Consider the following 26,117-nt stretch of genomic DNA (forward strand, 5'->3'; position numbering starts at 1 on the left):
CCTACTTCAAAACACTGCACATTTTGCTAATCGGGGTTTTAGGCTGGATGCTGCTTGCCCAAAAGGTAAAGGGAGGGAAATAATAATAGAGTATCTATTTCAATAAAACCATTTACAATGGGGAGTTGCAGGCAAAATAGTCTTTGATAGGGTACATTGTCTCTCGGAGAGGGTTCCAGAGATTAGATTAACATGGAATCCATCATGGGCAGAGAGGGTAAATATGTTAGCAATATGACGGTGGCTTTAGGCAGTTATTCCTCCAGCTGTCGCTAGTGAGGGTAATGAAATTTGGTGCAACTAACTGCAAGATTAATGGAACTGTTCAAATATTTAATCGGATGAAGGCATTACATGAAATGCTGACAGCAGCCTGCATGCTTTCCAGCTTGCCGAGTCTTGTTGTCCAGTGATATTGGGGGGAGGGGGGAATCGCATGCAGATGTTTATGGAGAAACACAGGAAGAGTCTGTTATTTTTAAAGGTCTCCCAGTTTGTCGTCACAGCTTATGGGAACCAATGCTGCAAGAGGCCATTGAGACTGGGTGCTGGGGCTGGCTTTTTAAAAAAGGGCCTGGATAATTGTACCGCCGTTAATATCATTGGCAGGTAGCAGGCTACGAAAATTAGCGTAATAAACTCGCATGCTTCCTGCTGCGAGATGACCAAATGGAGGGGTGGGTCGGGAATGAACTTTTGCCCCCATTTCACAATTAGCCAGGTGCGTTATTGGAGTGGGAACATTGCAGCTTTTCTGAAGCATGAGGTTTTGATCACCGCCAGGGGGCGTATGTCACCAGACTAAATGGACTTAACCCACTGTGACCCTAGGCACCTCGGTATTTGCACCCTACCCACTGCTACAATAATATTTGTACAAAATATGCCTTGTGAGGTATCATCTGAAAGCTAGCAACATGCTGGTTATTAATACCATTGTACAATGCATGTGTTAATGGTATATGTGAAGTTATGAACTCCCTCTATATGATGGTGTTAGAACATGTTTAAGACCAGACAGCCTAGCCTAGGTAAAGATGGTAAGCAGGTCTGTGCTAGACAAAGGAATGTGAGTTTGCCTCAGTTTTACATAATAGCTATACACAAAGCTATTGAGTGAAACCAGAGGACGTTATCCTGATCCTGAACTCCAGAGACGAAATTAACATGCTCCTTTACCCTGGAGAGACACAGGAGACTGAATCCCCAGGAGGCCTTCCTGACTTGGAAAACAAAGACAATGCCTTTGGGGATATAAGGAACAGAGAGAGACTCCATCTTTACCTTTCACCTTAGGAGACACTGAGATTCAGTCCCTGCCCGCCAACAGCTGACAGTCTAAATTGATAAGACAGTTAAAGGGTGTGAGGGAAAGAAAGTATTAATATTAAATGATACATTTAGTTTCCTTTGACTCAAAATGTTGTGGGGGGGGTTGTTTTTTTCTTTTTTATTTGTTTGCTTTGTTTTTGCTATTATTTGGATTTACCAGTGAACCAAAAAATGCACTATTCACACAGCTTATCTGCCTGCTTAATCTCTCCCAAATCCCCTGTTTGAAAGACAGCCCTGAAAGGTGTGTGTAGAGGGGAAGTAGAGCGTCACACAGACAGTACAAAAGGGAAGAGCAAGGGGAAGCATGGAAGGAGGGAGAGAAAGGAAAGATAAGTTCCAAATCAGATTTATTCAACTTTGGCTAGAATGGAATAATGAGAGCAAAGGGAAAAGTGATGGTACAGCTCAGATTCTCCCACAAAGCATTGCTGCTGGGGACAGGGGAGCGGGGGTCTAGCTATCTTGGTGGGAGACTGAGAATGGGCTCCAGAGACACTGGTTCCAATCCAGCCCATATTTGTAATGGCCAAAAAAAAAGGTGACTCTCTGATTGCTATTTGGGGGACTATGTGAAAAGAGGTGTCGGAAGGACTCAGGCCAGTTGCTACTGAACGGGTATTCGCCCCACACAGCCACCATCACTGCAGCCCCATTATGCACTTTAGAATGCATCGTCTCACTCGCTGGAGCATGTAACACCAGTGCTCCAGAATCTGCACTGGCTGTCCATTGGTCTCTTGTTTAAAGTGTGGGTTATGCCTTATGAAGCCCTAAGTGATTTCTGACCAGTCTCCCTCTCTCCCCAGGCCATACTGCCAAAGCTGTGGTCAGCAGAGGTGCTCAAGCTAAATTCCCGCTTGTTATACAAGAGAAAGGGTGGCTGGCAGGGTGTTTTCTGTGAGGGCTCCAGGACTCCGGAACTTGCTTCCCCTAGCCCTTGATCCAAAGTAGCCTGAATCTGGTGACCTCCCAAGCATGCTGCAGAAACACCTGTTTGATCAGGTTTCTGGAGAGGGCTGGGGGCATGTTTCTCAGAACAATGAATAGGGTGGAATAAGGTGACCAGCTGTCCTGATTTTATAGGGACAGTCCCAATATTCAGGGCTTTGTCTTGAATAGGTGCCTATTACCCCCCACCACCATATCCTTTCCTGATTTTTCACGCTTGCTGTCTGGTCACCCTAGTGTGGAAAGAAGTCTCTCAGTTCCTATTGAAAGGATCACTTTGACGCCTCTGCGATTTCATTGTATTATGATGATGTGTTAGGGCACCTACAGCCTTGGACAGTAGCTGTCTTTTCATTATTTTAAATCTAAATGACTAAATAAATAAATGAAAAACTCCAATGCCAAGGCCTGCATGGGCCATGGAGAATGACGTACCAGCTCCTGCCTGGAGTCGGTCACTTTAAGGCTCAGTTGAGGCACAGTAGGAGAAGAAGTGGGGAGTTTGTGTGTCTGTTGCCTATGCTGTACCTGTTCTCTGGTTTAAAAGAGGACGTTGCCCTTATGGAGGCATCTTCTAGAATTTAATGGAAAATGTCTACTGGCTTTTGTTAAGCATCATAAAGAATGATATGTCTATGACAGAACGCTACAGGATGGTTAAAAAAACCTCTAGGAAAGTTAGCATTTCCTATTACATTTAATAGGTATTTAGAGAAATTTCTATAGAACTCAATGGATTTCCATCCCCATGAAATTCAATCAGACTTTGTCCATAACGCAACTCTTTGGGGGTGCCAATCTGGCACCTTGCACCAAATTCACACACAAGAGTACATTAGCATTAAGCCTTTTTCTTACACACACCAGATTTCTTTGATACCTATAAAGAACCATATACGCACAGGCTGCAAAATTGAAGTTTAGTTGCTTCTATATACTATTGACTGAATGCACCTATATGGGAAGGTCCCTTATAGAAGGGAACCAGAAGGATTCTAGAGAAATTAGTCTAAAGAACTTCCCAGTGAATGAGATCCTTTTGATAGGTTTTTGGACCAACCTGTAGAATTCTAAAGCAGGGATATAATTATCTATTCAATTCTATAAAATGTTCTTTTAAAAAAGCCATATACGCAATTATTTTCTGTTAAGTTGTATAGGACTTTTCCATGAAGGTGGGAGCTGCCACTGCTTCTCTGTGTGACCTTGGGCAAGTCACTTAGGATCTGGTCCAGCTCCCATTAAAATCAATAGAAGGATTTTTATCCACTTCAGCGGAAGCTGGATTGAGACCCTAGGGCCTGTTTTTGGAAGGTGCTGAGTATCTGCAGGTCCTAGTTCAGTTGGACTTGTGAGTGCTTAGCATTCATGAAAATCAGGCCCTTAAATTCTCTCCACCTCAATTTCCCCATGTGTCAAAGGAGAATAATAATACTACCCACCTTTGAAAAGTGTTTTGAGATCTCTTGATGAAAGGCACTATCTAGGCATGAAGTATTTTTAGAATTATGTCCCTAGTCTTTAAAAAACAATGGAAGGAAAAAGCTCTGAAGGTACATGAATTATGGGCAGAACTGTCTCTAAATAGAACCATTTTCAAAATTTTCCAGGAGGCCCAAGCTGCATGATAAAGATGTCAAAATTAGGTGGGAAACTGTCTGACCTTTTCTAGAACTGTTCGTTCATTCAGTGTGCAGGTAATGTCCCCTGGGAGCCTTGTCACACAGTCCAGGACTATGGGGGATGTAAATTTAGCTCTGTTGGATCAACAAGGAAGGTGATAAATGGAAGTCTGAATCAAATTTGGTGAAGTGGGAAAAAAATCCAGTTCTCTATTGTGCAGTGCTCCCTAAGACAGAGATAGAAATACATAATAGCCCGGGGAATGTATACAGGGCCAGATCCACAGCTGGTATAAATCAGCATGACTGCACTGAAGTCAGTGGGCTAGATCCTCAATTGGTGTAAATTTGCTTAGCTTCATTTAAGTCAGTGGGGTCATCTCAGCTTCTGTAAGCCAACATAGCATCACTGAAGATGATGAAGCTATGCTGATTTACAACAGTTAGGCGTCTAGCCCACGGTGTATAGAAACTTTACATCAGCCAGCAAGAGAAAAGTGTTAACTCTAGGAGCAATGAACACATGGGAAAATAACTAACTTGTGGAAAATCTTCCTGCTCCAATTCTGATAGAACAATCATACAGGTAGAACTGGTGGGAACATTTTTGACTACACTTTTTTTGGTCAAAATATGTTTAGCCAAAGCCAAAATCTTTCGTGGAGATTGATCAATTTTGACAAAGTTTTTGACAGGAACACCCAGTGCAGAGATGTGGTGGGCAAAAGTGAACCCAGCCTCTGTCACTATTAGCTTTTGCTTCAGGGGTTGGCAGGACAATGCTTGCATCCTACCGGCCCGTCCTGCCCCGAGGAGTTTCTGCAGGGTCCCAGCGATTGCAGTGCCACAAAGGGAGCACTCCCTGAGTGAAGATCCAAGGGGAATTATTTCCTTTCTGCCCATGGAGGTTGAGGGGAGGACTCAAGCCTGCATGTGTGAATGAGACTGCATGTTTATATTTCCTGAATCAGGGTGTTCCCTTGAGATCCCACCGGTGTGTAGTGGAATCAGTGCAGTTCACTCGGGGGGCGGGGCAGGGGGAAGGATACAGGCAGGCAGTTGGGAAGGGAAGGATATGGGCAGTCAGTCCGAAGTGCTGGTGCTGTAACACCTTAGGCTGCCTTGCCTTGGTTGGTGTCTAAATCTGGATGTAGGGAGCTAACCTTAAGCACCCAGTTTTAAAAATATTGGCTGTCAAGTCCACTGAAATATCCCAGCCTCCAGATACTGTTTCCATCTCAGGAAAATAAATGACCCCCAAATTGTCAATTTCAGAAATGATGGTTCCCACCTCCAGAGGGAATTCCACCCCGGTGGATTGTTTGTGGCACACCAGTAGATGGCAATATTCCTGGGCGTCAAACCCAGACTAATCATAAAGAAGAGGAGGGGGTGGCAAATGGGGAACATACAGGCTTGATTGTTACTAGCTGCGGTGGCCCCCACCCGCCACACAGCAATTTGTGTCAGTGCAGCCCTTTGTGATCTCTCCTTGCACAGTGAACCTTGTTGCAGGATGATAAATCTCCGGCTGTTCGTTGCGGCGAGATATTCCTATCTCAGCCATTTAGCTTATTTTTTCTTTTTAATCCTCTTAGCCATGTTCACTAATTCAGCTTTTAATCATAAGCCTGTTTATGCTGATATATATTTTTCATCAGCATTTCCCTCTACTAATCTATCCCCTGTTCTCTTAAATACTTTCCTATTCTACTTAAAAAACTCTCTTCATTCTTAATGACTTCTATCTTCCCTGCTTAGTTCTTTAATATTATTATTAGCTCCAGGAAGAGTCTCTTGCTAGCTCCTTATAGGCTCTCTATTGTTAGCACCTCTGAAGCCAGAGCCCATCAGTTCTAGAAGGGCTGTTGAACACACTTCTGCAGCCAATCAAAGTTTCTCACATCCTGTGCAGAGTATTAAGGTTATTATTGTTATTTATTTGTATTGCAGTAGCGCTTAAGGGCCTCGATCATGGGTGAGGGCCCCAGCTGTGCCAGGCACTGTGCAAACCCAGAACAAAAAGACAATCTAAGTATAAGATGAGGGAAGTGGATGCAACAGACAGACAGCGGGAGTACAAGGAAATGAGACAATACTCAGCAGTATAATGGGCAGTGGTCTCAGCGCCCCAGCTGCTTAACCATTTCTGAGGTTTTTGTTGGTCTCACATCAGAGGACTGCATTAAAGAGGGAAATGAAGGAGAACAATGAGGACCCCTAATGCAGGGCTTAAATGCAGCCGGCGTTGTCCAGAGCAGAGATCCAGTAAATATTTTCAAACCCACAGGACCCCCAGCAACTCCCGTGGGGCTGAAACCCCAAGTCCAAGCGACTCCCACGTGGTGAAGCCTCTAGCCCTAGAGGCGCCCCCCTGTGGGGCTGAAGCCTCCAGCCCCAGCACTCCACTCCACCCCCGCAGGGCTGAAGTCCCCAGCGCTGGTGCCTCCCCAAGGGGCTAAAGCCCCCAAGATCTCTGCCCCACAGCTGAAGACTGGAGCCCCAAATGGGGGGCGGGGACATGGGGGCTCCAGGAAATAGTCTCTGAGAATTTAAGTCCTGCCCTACTGGATGTTTAAGGGGAGCTCCTTGCATGCATAATGCCAAGCCCTGTGGGTCCTGGTCCGTGACTAGGTCTCCTAGGTAACATAAATAAAGACAATAAGGGGCATATGACAGGGTTTACAAACATCACACTAAAGGCTTGTCTACACTTGAAATGCTACTCCGACACGGCTGCAATTGTGCTGCTATAGCGCTTCAGTGTAGACACTACCTATGCCAATGGGAGAGGTTCTCCCACTGGCACAAGGAATCCACCCTCCTGAGAAGCATTAGCTAGGTCGAGGAAAGAATTCTTCCCTCCACCTAGCGCTGTCTACACTGAGGGTTAGGCTGGCATAGCAATGTCGCTCAGGGGTATGGATTTTTCACACCCCCTCAGAGACATAACTATGCCGATGTAAATTCCCAGTGTAGACTAGCCCTAAGGCCAAGACCGGGGAAAGGCTGGAGCAGTACTGGGCCAGGGAAGCCAGGCCCCTCAGGCACTGCCGAGCATGCTCTTGGGGAGAAGACCAGTATAAAGCAAGCTTCAGCAGCCCCAGATAAGAAGCGGGGGGGATGAAAGAAAAGAAAAGTCCATTTCCTGTAGGGCCACTGCTCTGCGGCAACAGGAGAGGAAGCTTCTACGGAGGGGACCTGGCTGTGAGTGTCCCCTCTCCACTGCCAGACACTCCCCAAGAGGGAGGGAGAACCCTGGGCAAGGGCTTGAGAAGGCCACAGGCAGTGACCCTAGACTCTGGGGGTTTGGGAGCAAAGACTTTAAGTCCACTGTGATCACACCCCAAACTGAGAGGCAGGGGTGGTAGGATGCAGTCCAGGGGAAGGTGAGCAAGTGCGCCGGGCAAACTTAGGCCGGTGCACGCCACTTCACTTTCAGGGTCCTGGGCCAGGACCTGATGGGGAGAGAAAGAGAGGGCCTGGGTCCACTTACCCACCCTGGAGTTATGACTTTGGCTCCAAGGAAGACAGAGCTAGGGGTTACCACCAAAGAGGCCAGTCCAGCTAAGACTTGATCCAGAGGACTGGGATACCTTGAACTAATAGAAAGGCTGCAGATGGAGGCTCAGGCTACCAGACTTGCTGACCACCCAAATCACCTTGCTGCAGGGCGGTATGAAGGAAAATGTGAAGGTGCCTAGCTTTAAGCATGTGAGTAGGTCCATTGACTTCACTGGGGTTATCCATGTGCTTAAAGTTAGACACATGCTAAACTGGGATAACTGTGTGTAGCTGAGAGCAGGTCAAATTAATAGTATTGATTCAGAATCTAGCTGAACAATCATTTTCAAACTATGGTATTTCTAGTCTTCTTAGGTTTTTATATGGTACTCGCCACTAAGTTGTTTGCAATCTGTATACTTGACTATTCATTATTCTTATGGTATGGTTGGCTGTCTAAGTCACAGGGAATTGTTTCTGTTTCTTGACTGGGTATCTGAAACTTTTTAAACAGGAGAGTAACAAATAGTGAATAGCATATTTTCAAATAGACAAGATGGGTGAGGTAATATGTTTTATTGGACTGACTTCTGTTGGTGAGGGAGACAAACTTTCAAGCCACCCAGAGCTCTTTGTCAAGTCTGTCCTGGGACCAACACAGCTACAACTACACTGCATATTTTCAGGTACAAACTTTTGGATGAATAATTACTGCACTAAAATTTGTGAAACTTTTTCACCAATACTTGGTGATTAGCCAGACACTGGAGGATGACGAATTATATAGCCTCACAAATCACAGCAAACCAGATTTGGTGCTTTTATTATTTTATTCATTTTTCAAAACTATTTAACCAGCTCTAGTGGATAGGTGTTATCTGCGAAGTGGGAGAACCTCAGAGCTGATGTCCTTACACTGTGATAGGATCCGGATCTGCACAGCTCTGCAGAAAGTCAACAGAATCCTGTGTAGACAAAACCTTCCCTGGGATTTCAGGTTTATTTACAGAGAGGTTAGCCAAAATAACGCAAACCAGAAAAATCCCCAGCCATGTTCACTTAATGCACCATAACAGTCTGTACATGTTTGAGCCCGATCTTCAACTGGTATAAATTGCCCTGGCTCCATTGAAATCAATGAAATTAAGAAAATCTACACCAGCTGAGGCTTTGGCCCTTTTGCCTTTTACCTGTAGTCAGCCAAACACTGTGCCCTGCTTGTGCCCACAGCCAACCGTGCTGAGCCTCAGAGCTTACTTTCAGATGCACCTGATTATCTTAAGTGCATGGAGCTAGCCCAGAGCTTGCCCCAGTCACCTTCAGATCAGGGAGGAACTCGAAAAACTACTGCTGGGATTTAATCCCCAAATCCCCAGGTCACTATCTGGTCCAGCAGGGCCTCTCCTAGGGGCAATTCTGGAGTATGGTGCATCACAGAAGAGCCTGGAAGCCCTGGGAGACTCAGCTCCCAGGCTCCCTGGCTCCTCGACAACTTACCTGAAGGGCTGCCATGAAGCCAGGGTTTCCAGGCTCCCTGGAAGCCCAAGGAGCATATTTCATTTTAGAGACATGAAACATTCCCACCGCAGTGCTTCCAAAATGAAACACTGTGCAATTTCATTGCCACAGAAAATTTCAGAGTTTTGGCTTTACGTCCTGACTCTATTCAATTTTTTTGCCCAAGCCTGGAAATTTTCCACAAAATTGAAATTCGTTTCCCAGCCAGCTCTACTAATCACTCTGGCATTTCTGCTGAGGCTGTTTTCCCGGCAGAGGCCAGACATACTCCCAGGAAAAATTAAGGTGGTACAGGAAATTATGCTGATGACAAAGTCGGTGGTGCTCTTCCCTTGGAGTCAGTTCTGAACCACCACCCCAGTGTGAAGCTATCATGAGCACTGTGCTGCTGGAGGTGATGCCTTTCAGATGAGACATAAACCCAAAGAACTCCTAACTATTTATTGTCATTAAAGTTCCCATGGCACTGTGTACGAGAATGGGGATGTTAGTTGCCTCACATCCCAGCTTAGGTAATTACTTTCTGCCAACCTAATTCCCCATGCAAGTCAAGTGGATACAGTTTTCTTCTTAACTCACTGAACTAAGTGGTTGTGCAGCATTACTCTGTGTTATTACATTGTATTATGGTTAGTTGTACACCACCTTGAGATGTTCTGAAGGACACTGTATGAACAAACTGGTGGTTGAGAGCAGCTCCAGAGGTGTGTGACAAGATCTCTGTCTGTACCTGCAGTTTGTAGAGGGGACCTTAGAAACCAAAGGTGCTATAGAAACTGAAGATATTATTTATTGTTCTCTGCATTTTCTTTGCATGTGTTTGTGCAGCTAACAACCTTGGAGCCTGTTTATTTGCTGAACTGATCCCTCGAATCCCCCTAATGCAGTCAGGCTACCACTTGCTTTACATGTGCACCAACACCAATAATAAATACCGACGGAGAATGAGCTCTAAAGCACCGTGTCAGTTTGCTGACATCTTCCACTTCCAAACAAACAGCATCTCCCACTCCCAAATGCAAAAGTAAGAAAGCCGTAGGGCTACTCGTGTGACAGACTGGGGAAGAGCTAAGAATGAGAGTCTCAGTTAACCCCTCACAATTTGGGCATGGTTCTCTATTGCCCTGCACCTTGTGTTGTCATTTACACTGGGTGTAAAATGCTACCAGTTATCCTCTTTTACCAAAAGGGGAGAAAGCTCAGTCCCTTTTTCGAAAGTCTAGCAGCTAATTCTACACAGATGCAGTCGCTTCTCAAAGACAGGTTGCACTGCCACATCTGATTCCATAGCAGGTTTGTAGATGTCCCTCAAGATTCCACTCACCATCTGGTCTCCCATCAGCTTGGCCTCACACAATGGATCCCAGGAAGTAGGATGCTTCTTTCTTTCTCTTCTTTGACTGAAAGACCCTTCCCCACTGTGCCAAGGTCATTGTATTCTGGCTATATGGCAATGCTTACAGTGTAACACGCCACACCAGCCATCAACTGGTCACATGCAGCGGGGAACAGAAGTCACTACAAAATCAGATCAATCAATCTCCCACAACCAGGTTTCTCTCCCCAGCAGCCTGAAGGATCAACTCTTCTAGCTCACTGACAGTTGAGCAGGTATTATACAGCTCTGCCAATACAGGGGAGGGGTGCACATACAACCCAATCAGTCCACCCACTCCAGTGGCTGCTTCCTAAAACTCACATGGAACTTCGCAAAGTCAGGAACCATTTCTAGCCATGCAAAGTGATATGCAGGACCAGATCCATTCAAACAGCTATTCTGCTCCTCAGTGAAAATCCCCATCATTTGTAAAGATTTGTTATGTGTTTTCTCTGCTTCTCAGGCAATGCTTAATGGGAACTACAACAAAAAATGATTCACTTCATTGCTTTTCAATTAGTTAAAAACTCCCATTAGTGATGCAATTAAGGTGCTGATTTCAAGTCTGTCATTTAACCAGTTTCCCCTGATATTTCACTGGGCTCATTTGTTGTTGCATTTTTTGTTTGTTTGCTTTTGTTTTGTTTTTTCATCCCACAAAAGCAGAAGCAAAATATTGTTTATTCACAAAAATGCAGACAAAGCAGAAGGTGAATCCAAAGAGAGGAGAGGAAAGAGGAAGAGACAGGTGGGTGGGTAAGAGTTTTTAGATTTGTTATAGAAGAGACAGGAACAAGGGAAAGATGAGGGAGAACAGGGGAATTCCTGTGATGCTGCAGGACCAGGCTGAGTAGGGGAGGAGAGCACAGAGCAGATGGGAAAGCAGGGGAGCTCCTGGACAGCACAGGTGGGAATGGAGTTGAGAAAGCAGGGGTGAGCACTGTGGATCAGGTCCAATCATATGCTTGAAATAGCTATTCTCTCCTTGGATCTCTGCCTTTCGGTGCTTTAACCTTCTAGTTTGGTCACTGAGATCTTTGCATGCCATTTGTTTTTGTCATTCAAAGGGAATTATTTTGTGTAAACTCCGACTGAGAGCTGTTACTCACCTCCCGCTGGGAAAAAAAGGGCTGGGGTCAACACCTCCTTGCCTTTGAACATCACCGGCATTATAATATCACCAGGCACCACAACAGCAAGCCCATAAATCCTAGGATGAAAACGTTATTAGCATCCAAGAGCAGGGCGCTCCAGTATAGGCAGGGCATAGAACACACAGTGCAGAGGCCATACAGACCTATTGGCTACAGCAGCTGCGCTCGGTGCTCCAGGTTCAGAGACTATTGGGAAGAACTCCCGCCTGCGGCTGGCCACTAACATTCCCATTCTGGTCTCGGTCTCTTCTTCTATGCTCTCCCTACACTTGGAATTCCCTCCCCAGGGGTGGTGGTACCTCTGTCTGCAGTCAAATCCCTTTCTAAAACATACTCATATTCTTGCAAAACCTGCCAACTAGAAATGGGCCCAGACTGACACTTCTGAAACTTGAGGGGTTGTGAGATATGAATCCAAATGGTGCAGCTCAGGCTCAGCACTAGTTATGTAGTAAATATTTCATTGTAAGGGGCCATTGGACCAGAACTAGACCAGCATGTTGTAAGCGTGGCACCTGGTGTGAAGACAAAAGAAGTGCATCAGTTTGCTGTAGAAGTCTGTGTGTCTATTCTGTTCTATTTACATTCTTATACCAAAGCAATCACTGTGGTATCCGAGTGCCTTTCAAAACTGTGTTTGCAGTGTTGCTGTAGCCCGGTTGGTCCCAGGATATTAGAGAGGCAAGGTGGGTGAGGTAATATTTTTTTATTGGACTAACTTCTTCTGGTGACAGAGGCAAGCTTTCAAGCTACACAGAGCTCTGGGAAAGATACTCAAGAGTGTCACAGCCAAATCCAAGGGTGGAATAGATAAGGAGTTAACACATGTTGCAAGAGATCCTTCAAGGTGAAGTGGGAAGTTAACACCTCTACAGTCATAGGTGCCGACTCCATGGGTGCTCCGGGGCTGGAGCACCCATGGGGGGAAAATGGTGGGTGCTGAGCACCCACCGGCAGCCCCCCATCAGCTCCCTCCACCACCACCCCGCCCACAAGTGCCTCCCGTTTGTTTTTGAATGGAAAATTCTTATGGGTGAGGATGAAATGGATGAGTTTGGCAATGTGTTTGGGGTGGACATCTGAATGTGGTCCATTATCTTGTAGATATTTAAGGCAGCCAGCAATGCTGTCATTGTGAGGGCTGTCAGTGTACAAGGAGGTGACAGCTACGGCGGCATGGGTGGTGTTCCCTCAGACCTGAAAAAGAGCTCTGTGTAAGTTCGAAAGCTTGTCTCTTTCACCAACAGAAGTTGGTCCAATAAAAGATATTACCTCACTGACCTGGTCTTTCAAAACTATATCAATCCACATGAGTGGTCTGCTATAGACCTGGGTTTTCTCTTCTCGCCCCCTTTCTGTAGCAGGAAGAGTTCTCAGAATTCATTTCACCAATCTTCTTTTCCCCATTCCTAGAACTGGCAGGGTAGCTCACTTGCTTCTTGAAAGGAAGTCTCACTGGTGTTACAGGAAAGCTTTAGCAAAGAGGTGGGCCTTGCATGTTGACATGAAGGCAGCCAGGTTTGTGATCCTCTTCTTCAGCTGTGGAAGGGAACTCTACTGCAGCGGACCATTCACCAAAAAGGCTTTGGTCCAGATCTTCAGCTTGTGTAAATGGGTTAGATTGTAAGCATTTTGGGGCAGTGGCTGTGTTTTATGTGTTTGTACAGTGCTTGATTGGAAACCCTAGGCACTACCACAATAGAAATAATAAATATAGTTCTACTGAAGCCAATAGAGCGACATCAATTAACATCTATCAGTGAGCTAGTCATCTGTCTCCAGTTCCCACTGGTTTTACCCTGTCCATTGAGCCATCTGCTGCAAGCTAAGAGCAATGTCTGCTATCTTCCTCCATTATCCCAAGATCTAGGAAAAGCAGGTGACTGGAAACATACCTGGCTTGTGACTCCTTTAAAAATGCATAAATGTGAAAGGGCTGTGAGACTTTTTAAGTGTAATGCAGTAAGTCTGTTGAATGCTTTGCCTGAAGGCATCAGCCATCTGAGGGCATCATCTCTATCTGCCTGACTAAATCCAGATTAAAGATGCATGGCTCTGCAAACTGCTACTTTTTCCAATTTAGATGCCTGCACTGTATTTTTATTTTTTTATCTATTTTATAATATTGATTTGTCAGGAGGCAAAGCAAGGGATGTAGGAAAAATGATGCAGAGTCTGAAATTGTGCAGTGCTCTATATTTACAGGGCTATGGAGTTTTCTTTTGTATCTTAAACTCGTCGATTCTGCAATGTATTTATCTAAGCAATGAGGATCTGATTCTGCTCTCATTCAGGTCCAAAGTCCTGTTAACTTCAATGGGACTAGACTGGGTCAGCTGTTAATAGCGAATGGTCTGGTGGAGAGGGCATGGGATTAAGACTCAGGAGATCTGGGTACTTGGCTGTGTGATAGATTCCGGTATGATCTTGGGCAAGTCGTTTAGTCTCTCTATGCCTCGGTTCCCCATCTGTAAAATGAGGATAATAGCACTGCCCTACCTACTTCACAGGGGGTTGTGAAAAGCAATTAATTAGTGTTTCTGTTCAGATACTACAGCTATGGGAGACATGTAAATGTGCATTTTCATCTCTTTTCATTTTTCCCACCTTTTACGAGTTTTGATTTGTTAATCCATATTCTCCCACAGGGCTATGGTTACATCAGGTTATATTTATAGATGTTCATGCCAGAAGGGATCATTAGATCATCTAGTCTGACATCCTGCATATCACAGGCCATAGAATTTCCTCATTAATCCTGCTTTATTCATTGCAATGAGAAGCCAATGGAGATATTCTGGATCTATACCTGAGATCAGCATGTGGCCCTTTATGTGTGTATATAATTACATTAACAGGGTTAACAATGTCTTGTTAGTTTCATTCTTGTGTTCTATTTTGGGATCACTCCTCTGATAACTTATCAGAGGCAAAATATTGTGGAGATGGTTAGCGCTATTATGTATGTAGTGATAGGGATACAGGCCACTGCAATGACATGTGTAGTGGTATGACAAGGAGTAATGTGGCTAAAAAGTGTCCCATTGCCACATATTGAATGATAACAGGAGTCAGAGCACACGTCAGCCATCAGCATCTTACCAGTCCATTTTCTAGTACCCATTGTACAATTCCTTCCTTAGTACATCAAGAATACCCAAAAAACCCACTTAAATTTAGCAGTTAATTTGAATCAAGTCAATTTAAAAAAAACCAACCTTTAAACCTAGATTTACTTGAAGTACTTCAAATATTTTATTGCTAGTACTACAGTACATAACAAAGTAATTGTGTAATTAAGAGATAATGTCAATGCAATGGAACATTGTTGACAAGATAATAGTCTCCCGTTGCTGTGTAAATGGCAAGGCAAAGCTAAAGAATATGCAGGAAAAATGCATGCGGAAAATCGGAGGGGTTCATTTGTTTGTGTATTGAACTGGTAATTTCTGATGGTTTAAATGCAATCAGTCCAGGCTGGATTCTGTCACATATCTTCATGTGGAATAAGTAACATCTCACTCTGTGAGTAAATGAGTTGAAGTCATGGGGCCTCCCTGGACTGCAAAGTACTGCTCTTGTCTTCTGAAAGGAGTGGCCTAATTTTTTGATACTAAGGCTGTATATACTCTACGGGGGGTTCTGGAAAAATGTTTTGTCATTGCTAACTCTGGTTCTACTCCCCCAATGATAGCAACTACTGCAGACAATGCTCCTGCAGCTGCCAGCAGCCTAGATCCTCAACTTGTGTAAATTGTCTTAGCTCAGTGGACATCAGTGGCACTGTGACAATTTACCTCCGCTGAGAACCTGGTCCAGAATTTCTAACACCACATCATCTAACCCAGCTCAGGACCGGTTTAAGTCACACAGGGTTCAGGCTTCTCATTGTATCGTAGCCACAGTTGGCCCGGGTGAGGAGACGGGAGTTCAGGGGAGATCCAATTATGGTTCCCTGATTTTAAGCCAACTCAGCCCTGGCTGCACAGGGGCTTCCCTTAGGGTGGCCAGATGTCCTGATTTTATAGGGACAATCCTGATATTTGGGGCTTTTTCTTATATAGGTGCCTATTACCCCCCACCTCCTGTTCCAATTTTTCACACTTACTATCTGGTCACTCTTGCTTCCCTCCTTACACCACCGAGGACTTTACCCCTTTGAAGAATCAACCCAGCAGAGCTCTGCCCCGCCACATTCTCTGTGCTATGTTGGAGATAGGGCTGGCAAAGGAGGAGAGCTGGGTGAACATTTTCAGACAAAAAAAAAATGGAGATCTTGTGATACTGAAACATTATGCAAATCTGGGAGGCGGGAGTCCTGTGGAAAACATAGTCTGAGATCATGTAATTAAAAAGACTATCACAGTACAGAGCATACAAACAAGGGGTCTGAATTAAGATAGGAGAGGCAACCATAATTGTGGTAATTCCTTACTTGTGAGTGCTTAACTTTGCAGCCATAACATTCTTTTAATGTAGTTTTGTGCATGTGTGTGTGCGTGTGTAATTTCCTAGGTTTTAGAAGAAAGCAAGTTGGAAAAACAGAAATTCTATCACGTGGAACATTATTGACTCCCACCTGGTTCATCAGCGGAGTCGGAACCTTGAGATGCACAGCACAGACCTTGACCACTTGAGTTAACAGAATAACTAATAGCAATAGTGGGTTGTCATCCCCCGGTATGTGCCAATCATTAGAAGAGATGAGGCTTGCTTTTTGTCAGTGGATTTCGCAGCTATTTGCTGGCAGCAGAGGAATATTGAAACTTGGGAATTCTGAGTTTTAGTCTAGGTTAGATGAGGAGTGATCTCGGCTTTTCCAGTCTGCCCTTGCACCAGTCTTCCCATCACCACTTGATTCCACATGGCAGTCCCAGTTTCCCCCCTTCAGTTCCACATCCTAGATCCCGCTCCATCCTACTACCAGCTTTTCATCCTAGTCCCCCATCCTCCCTTGGCTCCTCCTCCCAGTCTCTGTCCCCCAGCCCCTTGCCCAGTTTCTCACCTCTCCATTTGCCCAGTCCTGGCTCCTCACTTCTCGACATTCCAGTCAGGCTACTTCGTCTTTCTCCTCCATGCTGCCTGGGCAGCAACAAGAAGAGCCTTGAAAGCACAGGAGAGACAGTTTCCCAGCTCTCCGTTCTGATGCCACAGTGACCCCTGACTGCCATTCCCGGTTCAGTTCCTGCTTCCCTGAGCTGGAGCAGACCCAGTGCGCATCAAATCTTCAGAGAATTCCATTGCCAAACTCTAGCAACTCTCCCCTGTGTGTGTGCAAATTGAGATTTTCAGAGGCTCATAACATGGCCACATTTGGGTGGATTATCACACGGGTGGCAAAAGGTGGCAGGGGGTCACCCCTCTATACCAAATTTCAACCCCCTCTTCCAAAGCATAGGGACACTAAAGCTTCTCAACAAAAGGGCTGAAAGGGAGGGGGGTATCAAAGACAAAATCATGTTTTTCCCTAATGTCATTCTATGAGATGATTGAAATGTTGTTACCAAAAGTTTCCAAAAATATTCAGCCTGCGGCAGACACGCAGCATGGGAAATTTCAGTTCCAGTTTGGCAAATGTATAAGCATCTAAATATGGGTCTTATGGAACATGGCAGGCAACCTTAGCTACCTGCATCACTTATAATTTTAAAAAAGCACAAGCAAATACAATATCCCTTAGTGCCTGTATCTTTGTCTTCCCAGAAATTTCTCATTGGCTGGATTCCCCAGCAATACAAGTACCTGCAGCTGACTGGATTTGTCCTCACCCTTCAGTAACAGGTAGAAAACAATGTGCTTGAGGGGGATGAGGACAAGCTTGGAAGCCAGGAGCTAAGGAGCCCCAAATCTGGGGATGCCACTGACTCCTTCGGTGGCCTGGGGCAAGTTACTTCCCTTGTATGTGCCTCAGGAGCCACTGTCTGAAAAATGGGGCTATTGCCAATTTGTCAGAAGTGTTGTATTAGCTAATTACTGTTTGCACAGGGCTATTGATAGGTACGGCTCGAAGCACTGTTATTCAGGCTGCACTGGTTGGTATTTCAGGACACTGCAAGGCCGGTTTGACCATCAGCCTATTCTCTATGCAACTTTGGTATAGGTAGTAATAGATCTATTGCACTGGTTACATGTACTTTGGGGAGCAATACTAGACTTGTGGGAATCAGAGATGGAAAAGCCCTATCGGCCTTTCCTGCTTTGGTTTTGTGGGTCATCCCAGTGCTGCAGTAGCAATGGGTAGAGTATGGTGCTGGGGAAAGCAAACAACTGCCTGGGACAGCGAGCAGGGAGTGCCCTGAGAGAGAGTACAAACCTCAGGGATGAAAGTAATAAGTCGACATGAAAGGGGAGACTGGACACCGAGGTTCATATCAGGCCCTGCCTATGCTTGGGAATAGCCCCAACTCAGCAATTAATGGCCAACCATCAGCGTTGCTGCCCGTAATGGTGCTGACCTCTCTGTGTAGACATGGGCATGCAGGAGTTTACACCAGCTGGGCTAATGGAAGCTCACTCCAGCTTCATGTAGGAGCCAGCAGCTGAGCTTCTGTGCCAGTTGCAGAATTAGAGCGATTCCTGAATGCAGACACGGCCTAGGACAGGCAATCCACAGAGACTAGCATTTCTCTCTCCAAAGCAAGGCTGGACTGGGCACAAGGGGTCATGGCCCATAGCCCACCTTCAGAGCTTAGACTGAAGCAGAAGGGAGCCTACCTTGCCCCACAAGTGTCATTCTAGCCTGTGTTCCCCCAGCACTCTTGAAGACCCCTGCCTCTGACAGTTCCACCTGGAACAGGTCACCTCCACCTCCCTGTACTCCATATCTGTGTCTATTCAGCCCTAGTGGGGGCTGCCTAATCTGCATACAGTATGTCTGGCTGCCTTCCAGACCACCAGAAGTGCTCATCCAGAAGAGCTGCCAGCAGCCACCTGACAAGCTGCACACACCTGTATAGCCCAGCTCCTCAGGCTGCATTGATTAAGCACCTCTGTTCTTATTAGCACCGTGCAAGAGGTTCATTCATCTTAGTTTCTTGCTGACAAGCACCGACTCCTGTGATTTGCCTCCTATTTACAAAGAGAAAATGCCTTTCACTCTGTGCAATGGCTAAGCCCCTTTCCTTCACACCAGCTCGCAGGAAAAACGGGTCCTGACGTTCACCGCGGGGGCCCGTCTGGCAGCAACATTGTATCTGCACAGAGACACGTGTGCTAATAAACACATCACTGGACACATGAGTGCTTATAATTGCTCTGCTTAACAAAAAAGCTGTCTAAATTACACAGCCCCTTTGGTGGTTAAAATGCACCAGGTCTTCCTTTGGGTGAAGGGCACGTCGACAAATGGCGGGCCTGGATTTCTACTGAGTCTTTCTGCATAACTAGTGCACAGACCCAGACTCTAAGTGGATCCTCACAAAGCCCACCTAGTCTTCCAAGGTGATTTGATTTATTTTACTTTACTGCTTTAAATGGCGATAGGGAAATTTACTTCATCAGACTGAATGCTGTTCAGTTAAACAGGCAAGTTGCAAAATGGCCTCTTCAAACACCTGAAAATATTTCACAGTCTCCTTGGATATGAAATGTGGAGCTGTGGGATTCCTGGGCAATGCCGTTTGAATGATAATTCCAGCAGGAAATTCAGCTTGAGGACAGGAAGATCAGAGCTGCTGCCAGGGACACTGGGAGCTGCGGCTAGAGGTAGAGAAGGACTGGAGCCTCCCGCTGGTTTTTATAGATAAGAAATGTCGATGCTCTGTAGATCTACATGCTGAACCAAAAATAAAAACTGCCCAGAAAGAAAGCAGAACTCAGATTTTCCTCTCTCTTGATAAGAGTCATCATGCTGACAATACGGCTGCTTCCAGAGCGATTCTATCTATAGAGGTTATTCAAAGAAATAACTTAGTGACTTGGGTGCCAGTTCAGCACAGCACTAAAGCATGTGCTTAATTCCATCCCTGTTTACCAATGCTCTTCAGCCTGGACATGAGCGGAAGCTATACAGATGTGGAAGAACTACTAAGTAAGGATGAAGAAAAGGAGTACTTGTGGCACCTTAGAGACTAACCAATTTATTTGAGCATGAGCTTTCGTGAGCTACAGCTCACTTCATCGGAAGTAGCTCACGAAAGCTTATGCTCAAATAAATTGGTTAGTCTCTAAGGTGCCACAAGTACTCCTTTTCTTTTTGCGAATACAGACTAACATGGCTGCTACTCTGAAACCTAAGTAAGGATGGAATTAAGCTTGTGCTTAGATGTTTTGCTGGACGAGGACCACAGTCACATTTTACAGTATATATTTATTACCTCCTCAGATGGGAACATCTTGTTATCACGTAACTAACTTTGGATGCTATAGACTTGTGAGGGCTGTGAGTGTGTGTGTCTTACTGAATTTATGCGTTTAAAAAAAAAAACCCTTAAGAAAAGAAAGTTCCTGCTCCAGATGACTTTTTAACAAGGACAGTTCTGCTGTTCGCGACAAAGCAAATAAATGTTGGAGAAATGAAACACTGAAAGTGACTCACGCAGCTGTAGAGTCGGTGAGTGGAACTTTTGGTTTGTCTAGTGTGTTGCCTATTGACAAGCAATTTCACTTACAGGGACTCTGCCACTCCGACACAGTCTGACAAGTGAGTGTTATCTCAGTAAATCAGACCTTGCACCCAATTCTCCAGCAGACTGGGGAGGCTTTTCCTTCCTCTCTATGGCTCATGCAGTCTCTAGAAACTTTAGTGCAATTTCACTGACAGCTGGTTCAGATACCACTTTAAAGTTCTTAATTATGTGCATTCATCTTGTTTATTGACCCACTTGACACAGCCAGCTAGACTACTTTGTATTCTACCATCAGAAATTTCCTGCTTAGGAAGAACTATTTGCAGATATATCCCCAGGTCTAAGGAAGACAATAACACACATTTCTGTAGTCAGTAGATATGCAATTCAATTTCAAAAACACAGGGAATGGATCCATTGGGATGGCACTGTTCCCCTTCATGCACCAGCTCCTATTCTGTGAGAGTCTGTATGTGAGAGTCTGTTTGCCTGGGAGAGATGGGTGTGAGACTGCATGTCAGGGCACGATGTGTTCGTTCAATGTGCACATGCCATTAGTCAAGACATTTGTGACAAGCAACATAATTGTGTTTGGTTAGTAAATCTGGGAAATAACTGCAGTGGTTTTCATCAGCTCCAGATGAGTCAAGACCTCTGGTTAGTTTAGTAATTAACCTTGGGAGCCGTTCCAGTCACCCAGATGCACACATTAAGGCTTGAGTAGATGCATAGCAAAAAGAGGATAAATATGTAATCAGGAATCTTTTGAGGCATATAATTTACCCCGTTACAGCATTATACTTTGGTGCAAGTTTTAGATGTATTTAGCTATGTGTATTATTAACCCTCCAGACCTTTCTGTCTTAGCCCTGGTCTACACTAGGACTTTAGGTCGAATTTAGCAGCATTAAATTGATGTAAACCTGCACCCGTCCACATGATGAAGCCCTTTATTTCGACTTAAAGGGCTCTTAAAATCGATTTCCTTACTCCACCCCTGACAAGTGGATTAGCGCTTAAATTGGCCTTGCCAGGTCGAATTTGGGGTACTGTGGACACAATTCGACAGTATTGGCCTCCGGGAGCTATCCCAGAGTGCTCCATTGTGACTGCTCTGGACAGCACTCTCAACTCAGATGCACGATTGTTTGACGTTGCTCTGATGCAGGGAGGGGCGACTGACAACACGGCTTACAGGGTTGGCTTACAGGGAGTTAAAATCAACAAAGGGGGTGGCTTTACATCAAGGAGTATTTCAGGCAGGACTTCACGGAGGGTTCCAATAAGAAATGGTGCACCTAAGTTATTGTTCTTATTGGAACAAGGAGGTTAGTCTGGCCTCTGATTGATACATGGCTAGATTTACCTTGCTGCACCTTCTCTGTGAGTGACTGCAGTGTGACCTAGAGGAATGAGTCCCCTAGACCGGGGCGGGGGGGGGAGTTTGCAAATGAGTACAAAACAAATCTATTTCTTGTTTTGATACACTCCATCTATCTTTTACATCTTTGGCTGGCAGCAGACAGTGCAGAAGGACTGCATGCCATCCACATCTCATGGCTGCTCGGCAGAAGATGGTACAATAGGACTGCTAGCCATCCTCATCTCTTGCCTGCCCGGCAGAAGATGATGCAATAGGACTGCTAGCAATCCGTATCGCCTGCCTGCTCACCATAAGATGGTTCAATAGGACTGACTGCAGGACTAAAGAGAATGACCTGATCAAGTCACTCCAAATTTAGTCCCTGCGCCCATGTCTGCCCAGGCGCTCCTGATCGACCTCACAGAGGCGACCAGGAGCACCTCGGACATGACGATGACGGCTACCAGTCCTATTGCACCGTCTGCTGCCACAAGGCAATGGGTTGCTGCTGCTGTGTAGCAATGCAGTACCACGTCTGCCAGCACCCAGGAGACGTACGGTGACGGTGAGCTGAGCGGGCTCCATGCTTGCCGTGGTATGGCGTCTGCACAGGTAACTCAGGAAAAAAGGCGCGAAACGATTGTCTGCCCTTGCTTTCACGGAGGGAGGGAGGGAACGGGGGCCTGACGATATGTACCCAGAACGACCTGCGACAATGTTTTAGCCCCATCAGGCATTGGGATCTCAACCCAGAATTCCAATGGGCAGCGGAGACTGCGGGAACTGTGGGATAGCTACCCACAGTGCAACGCTCCGGAAGTCGACTCTAGCCTCGGTACTGTGGAAGCACTCCGCCGAGTTAATGCACTTAATGCACTTAGAGCATTTTCTGTGGGACACACACACTCGAATATATAAAACCGATTTCTAAAAAACCGACTTCTATAAATTCGACCTTATTCTGTAGTGTAGACATACGCTCAGTCATGAAGATAAATGTTGCAGCAGACCTAAGCTGTCATCTTTCACTTTCTTTCACGTACACACACATTTGTGCACCTCGTTAGGTTATGAAACTACGTATGCATGCTGGAGTATCAGTGTGTATGCAAATAACCAGCAAGTAAGATGCATGACTAGCCATTTGCATGTGCAAATATGAATTTTATGGACACACTCGGGGTAATTGTGTATGCAAATTAGCTGGGAGGTTCTGCTTGCATTTCTGAGTGTAGCCTGGGACTTGGACTTTTGCCTGTGTGTTACCTGTGTTTTGATCGTTAACATCCAGTGACTCTGAAGTCAAAGGTGAAGAGCACAAATGCACTGAGCGTCTAAGGGAAATTAATTTTCCAGTAACATATGGCTTGATCTTCAAATCCCAATGGGCTGGGAGGTGTTTCCATCAGATAGTTCACACAAGCAGGAATGTCCACAGCAGCCTTTTCATTTCAATCGAACCTATTCCTTTCGCTTTGATGGAAGTGGCTAAACCTGCTACTCATATAACTACCCTGATCCATTTCCCAACTTGCATAGCACAGGGTAGTGTTGCTGTCAATAACAATGCCGGAATAACACAGTGCTTTGTATTTGTCCTGTGTTATCACTTGGCTCAGACATTCTTATTCTGTTTCTTTCCAAATTTTGGATCCTTCCATATTAATGGTCAATATTTTATAGAATAAGTCATCAAAACTGAGGTAAGCAAATGCTGCAAGATGTGGTATTTATTTTACTCACATTAAACAGAGGTTCAAATTAACCAATTTCTTCATGTTGGTTTCTTAAATAGATCGACAGATAGATATTGCTCTATCTATTATCTCTTTCCCCATCTCTTTGCCTACTTCTTTTTCTATCTAGTACTTGTCTGTGTGTGTACAGTATTTACAATAATCTTTGAATTATACCTTCCTCTGTTATATCTGACACCTTGATTTGATCAACAAGCCGATTGCTATAGCAACTCCACCAATCAGTCTTTACTTGAAGTCACCAAAAGAATAATATCAACTATTCTCTCTAGTCTGAGTTTGAAGTATAAAAGTCCAGGCTAATGTTCAGTTTCAATTTAAAGAGAGTACTCCACAATCAGTCAGAAGCCCTCCCTGTCACCTAAAAACATTATGCTCTCAAGCAGGGAACAGAACAGGGAAGAGATTGTGCCGTTAGTATGGGGGCTGGAAAGGGAGCTAAGGGCTTTGTATGACTTACCATCTGGAAACAAAAAATAGATTTGCTTATGAGGCCTTTCAGGGGAAGGAGCAGTGACGGTGTTACCAACTCACGTATTTCATCATGAGTCTTACAATATTTGGTGTATTTCTTCAAGCCCCAACTCCTGGAGTCATGTGATTTCATGGGAATCTCAGCTTTCTTTTTCTTCTTTTTCTTTTAAAGTACCTTTTTAGCTCTGACGGGTGTGGAGGAAGATGTGACCTAAGTGTGCCCTAAAAGTTCACAAACCAGAAGGCCAATACAAATAATTCAACATTAATTTTCACGTTTATTTTTCATCTGACTATTTTTAAGCCAATCTCATGATTTTGAGGGGCCTGACATATTTTTTTTCCATGGTTGGGGGTCAGCCATACTGAGTAATGACAGGACCCATACTAGTGCTCACGCTAGTCCTCTCACTATCTCCCCCATCTGTGTGATGCCATCCAACCTGGGTGTTTAATGTATTAACCCCTTTGTGCCCTCATTATGTTCTCCTTCCCCACTGCTTGGCATATCCTCTTAACCCTCTCCTCAAAGCCCTGAGCCCTAATTCCAAATCTTGCCTTATTTCAGGCTGCTTCTCCCTGTATCTTCAGTCCAACTCCTGCATTTTGTTCTTTTTCCCTGCCACCTCCCAAATCTCCTCAGTCGAAATGTTCCTAGTATACACAAAGGTCTAAGAGGCAGTCATTGAAGGTGCTGCTTTGTGAAGCTCACAGCAGCACACTGGGAATTGAGGGCACAGCTGGGAAGCCCCTGGATTAACCAGATGGCCCGATATTTCATTGTATCCCAGTTCCAGTTGACCCATCAGGGATCTGGGACCTGCTCCTCAAAACTGGGACAAACCTGGTCAACTGGAACTTCTGGTCAGCACAGTTAGGGTACAGCAAGGCTCAGAAGGGTTTCATCAGCTAGTAGGGGGCCAGGGAGAGCTTTGACAACTGGGACAGGGCTGGGTGCCTGTGGCTTTCCTCCCAAGAAGGGGGATTACAGCCTCCCTCTGGGTGGGAGTGGTCCTAGTTGTGTGCTGGAGAGGGGCTGGCAGAGCTTTTGACAGGGGAAAAGATTCAGGAAAAACAATGGGTACAGCTGCCATCTTCAGCCATTTCTTGATACGAACCTCATCAAAGACTCTAAAATTCATGGATTTCAAGGTTTATAGGGACCATTGTGATCATCTAGTCTGACCTCCTGAATAGGACAGGCCAGAGAATTTCACTCAGTAATTCCTGCATCAAGCCCAAGCGCTTGCGTTTAAACAACAGCTTTTTAAAACTCTCCCACCGCCATTATTTTTCCTTTAATTTCTGCCTCTGCATTTCTGGGATCACACTGGGACTGGATATTCCAAAATACCACATGAAAAGTTGTCCTCTGAAACAAGTGGCACTGGAAATCTCATGAGGAGGTCTGCTCGGATCTTAAAATTTCTGGCCCAGCAGCACAAATTCACAACAATTAAATTATTCAGTGAATTTCACTCTTTGTCCAAGGGCAGCTTGGGAAATTTTCAGATTTATTCGTTATTCACAATTTTCTGGGGTTTCTTTAATGCTGATTTGAGGTTGGCAGCTCATTCCAACTGTGTATATTACACAATTAAATATACACTTTTCAGTTCACACCCTAGCTTCTGTAATCCCATCTCAGGGGTGATAGTAAGGCTGGAGAAATTATGAAGCTAAATTCATTAATTCATTTAATGTTTGAAAGGCACTCTGGGGATCCACCTACTGGAAGTACAGTCATATTATCAAGGAGATGGGTTTGGGGATGGGGAGATCGGTTGTTTTGTTTTGTTTTTGCAAATAGGGTATAATTCACTCTGCATAAGGCCTATTACTGATTCCTCTGTCTGGGTTGTCTGCAGGGATTGAACCTCTGGATCTAAAAACACAAGCTGCTACTGTTTGAGCTTAAGGGTCAGTTCTACTAACTTGGAGACTGTAACACTCATAAACCTTTTTACATGAGCCAACCACTAGAGGGGGACAAAGCCACACTTGGCCAGTATGCACCAAATAAATCCTCAAAATGTGGTTTAAGTGGTTCATAGACTCAAATGTGGACCCTCTGAATAGGTGGAATAATTTCAGAATGTTGCATTCACTTACACAAGGCAACCCTATCACTCCTACCTCACTGAACTCCAACAAAGGCGCTAATATTAATCTTTCAAATTCCATTGGCACCTAGAAAATAGCAAGAAGGGACAAGCATCAATTACCGCTCCCCGCCATACACACACACTTCCCACCACTGCTCTCTCCCCCCACCCTCCATTAATGTAAATTAATTAATTAGTACAATCATACCGCAGTCTGCTCTTGATTTTCTGATTAATAGCATGATTAGCCAGTGCTGAGTCAGCAATAAACTGCTGCGGTTCTCATTCCTGCTGGCTCCTGAAGAGCCACTTTATCAAGTGCTGTTGTTTTTGCCATTCCCCCAGCTACATCCCCAGAGCCAAGGACGAATCTGGGCATCTAGCTGTTCTGC

Source organism: Natator depressus, chromosome 3, assembly GCF_965152275.1.
Source record: "Natator depressus isolate rNatDep1 chromosome 3, rNatDep2.hap1, whole genome shotgun sequence".
NCBI classification, from domain to species: domain Eukaryota; kingdom Metazoa; phylum Chordata; order Testudines; family Cheloniidae; genus Natator; species Natator depressus.